Source organism: Ascidia mentula (assembly GCF_947561715.1).
Source record: "Ascidia mentula chromosome 2 unlocalized genomic scaffold, kaAscMent1.1 SUPER_2_unloc_21, whole genome shotgun sequence".
NCBI classification, from domain to species: domain Eukaryota; kingdom Metazoa; phylum Chordata; class Ascidiacea; order Phlebobranchia; family Ascidiidae; genus Ascidia; species Ascidia mentula.
In genome coordinates this window covers 35,001-37,500 of record NW_028113667.1, presented here as the reverse complement: position 1 = coordinate 37,500, position 2,500 = coordinate 35,001, and the positions used below count along the sequence as shown (strand labels likewise).

The following is a 2,500-nucleotide window of genomic DNA, read 5'->3' as shown; positions in this document are numbered from 1 at the left end:
GCGCAGGCGGCCGGTCCGTCGCAAGGCGTGCACTGGCCGCACCTGGCCCTCTCCCCCGGCGCTCCGCCGGTGCCCTTGACTGAGTGTCGGCGGCGGCCGGGACGTTTACTTTGAAAAAATTAGAGTGTTCAAAGCAGGCGCTTCGCCTGAATAATGGTGCATGGAATAATGGAATAGGACCTCGGTTCTATTTTGTTGGTTTTCGGAGCGCGAGGTAATGATTAAGAGGGACGGACGGGGGCATTCGTACTGTGCCGTTAGAGGTGAAATTCTTGGATCGGCGCAAGACGAACGACTGCGAAAGCATTTGCCAAGAATGTTTTCTTTAATCAAGAGCGAAAGTCAGAGGTTCGAAGACGATCAGATACCGTCCTAGTTCTGACTATAAACGATGCCAACCAGCGATCGGGGGGCGTTACTTTGACGACCCCTCCGGCAGCTTGCGGGAAACCAAAGTCTTTGGGTTCCGGGGGAAGTATGGTTGCAAAGCTGAAACTTAAAGGAATTGACGGAAGGGCACCACCAGGCGTGGAGCCTGCGGCTTAATTTGACTCAACACGGGGAATCTCACCCGGCCCGGACACAGTGAGGATTGACAGATTGAGAGCTCTTTCTTGATTCTGTGGGTGGTGGTGCATGGCCGTTCTTAGTTGGTGGAGCGATTTGTCTGGTTAATTCCGATAACGAACGAGACTCTGGCTTGCTAACTAGTTACGCGACCCTATCGGTCGGCGTTGAACTTCTTAGAGGGACTAGTGGCGCTTAGCCACACGAGATTGAGCAATAACAGGTCTGTGATGCCCTTAGATGTTCGGGGCCGCACGCGCGCTACACTGACCGGATCAGCGTGTCGCCGCCTAGGCCGGAAGGTCCGGGTAACCCGCTGAACCCCGGTCGTGCTAGGGATAGGGAATTGCAATTGTTTCCCTTGAACGAGGAATGCCCAGTAAGCGCGAGTCATCAGCTCGCGTTGATTACGTCCCTGCCCTTTGTACACACCGCCCGTCGCTACTACCGATTGAATGGTTTAGTGAGGTCCTCCGATTGGACCTGGCGCGTTCGGCAACGGCCGCGCCGGCGTCCGAGAAGACGATCTAACTTGATCATTTAGAGGAAGTAAAAGTCGTAACAAGGTTTCCGTAGGTGAACCTGCGGAAGGATCATTACCGGCCGATCGCCGATCGAGTGGTCGTGCGTTCGACAGGTGGAGAAGGCTCCGTATCTTGGCGGCCGCGCACGCCCTTCGTCGCTGTTGAGGCGCACGCGATTGCACTTCGGTCACCCTGTTTCGTTCTGCGCCGAGTGCCGTGGCCATGTGCCAGGCTGGCTTCATGCGTCGCCTACGGCTGGCGACCGCTCGGCCACCGCTTTTTCGACTGTGCAATCCGGCTGGGTCGCGCTTGTCCAACTGACGAAGTCACGGAGGGCTCTTGGCGGTGGATCACTCGGCTCGCGAGTCGATGAAGGACGCAGCTAGCTGCGTGAATTAATGTGAATTGCAGGACACATTGAGCATCGACGTTCTGAACGCAAATTGCGGCACCGGGTCAATCCCGGCGCCACGCCCGCCTCAGGGTCGCGTTGTAACGTTCCCGCGCGGCGACGCGTCGGGCCGGTGCGGTGTCGGCCGTTGCCACGGTCGTCCCGCCCAGGACAGCACGAACGCAGTGTCAGCGCGCGAAACCGAACGCGGCGTGCGTCTCGTTACGAGTCGGCCTCGAAGAGGATCCCGGCCCGGAGCAGCACGGCTCGCGTTCGGGCGCGGCGCTCGCACGAGCTTCGGTGGCGCGCGCGTGTCTCTCGCAAACGAGGCACTGGATTATCGGCCTGAGGTCGGACGAGGCTACCCGCTGAATTTAAGCATATTACTAAGCGGAGGAAAAGAAACTAACGAGGATTCCCCCAGTAACGGCGAGTGAAGTGGGAAGTGCCCATCGCCGAATCCGCGCGCCTCTGCGGCGCGTGGAATTGTGGCGTAAGGAATTCGCTGCGCGTACGTCGTTCGCCGCCCGCGTCCTTCTGATCGAGGCCTCGTCCCGGTGCGGGTGTCAGGCCCATGGTGGCGGCGAGGGCGCGCGCTCTGCGTCTTCCCAGAGTCGGGTTGTTTGGGAATGCAGCCCAAAGCGGGTGGTAAACTCCATCTAAGGCTAAATACTGTCGCGAGACCGATAGCGAACAAGTACCGTGAGGGAAAGTTGAAAAGCACTTTGAAGAGAGAGTTAAAGAGTACGTGAAACCGTCGAGAGGCAAACGGGAGGGCCTGTCGAGTCGCGCGACGCTTTCAGCTGAAGCCGAGCGGAGCGTGTGGGCGTGCGGAGCCTTGCGGCCCGTCGTTCGCGCTGTCCTCCGAGCAGCTCCAGCGCACTAGCGCCGTGCGAAGGCCGCGACCGTCTGGGAGGCGGCGAGAAGGCCGCGCGCAAGGTAGCCCGCCCCCGGGTGGGTGTTATAGGCGCGCGGACACGTCGGCCCGTCGCCCGGGCGAGGAGGGATCGCCGCGTCT

The 2,500-nt window shown here is 59.9% G+C and overlaps 3 non-coding genes across 3 annotated transcripts in view; all 3 read left to right on the top strand.

Moving 5' to 3' along the window:
- The window catches only part of LOC145915750 (small subunit ribosomal RNA), a 1,824-nt gene extending 658 nt beyond the window's left edge, over positions 1 to 1,166 (top strand). The window contains exon 1 of the ribosomal RNA XR_014404078.1: positions 1 to 1,166. This exon is cut by the window's left edge and continues 658 nt beyond it. This is a non-coding gene — a ribosomal RNA (small subunit ribosomal RNA).
- Positions 1,167 to 1,425: 259 nt separating this feature from the next.
- Positions 1,426 to 1,579, top strand: LOC145915764 (5.8S ribosomal RNA). Its single transcript, XR_014404088.1, has one exon. It is a non-coding gene; the product is annotated as a 5.8S ribosomal RNA (ribosomal RNA).
- Positions 1,580 to 1,823: 244 nt separating this feature from the next.
- Positions 1,824 to 2,500, top strand: part of LOC145915757 (large subunit ribosomal RNA) — a 3,686-nt gene continuing 3,009 nt past the window's right edge. Inside the window, exon 1 of the ribosomal RNA XR_014404084.1 lies at positions 1,824 to 2,500. This exon is cut by the window's right edge and continues 3,009 nt beyond it. This is a non-coding gene — a ribosomal RNA (large subunit ribosomal RNA).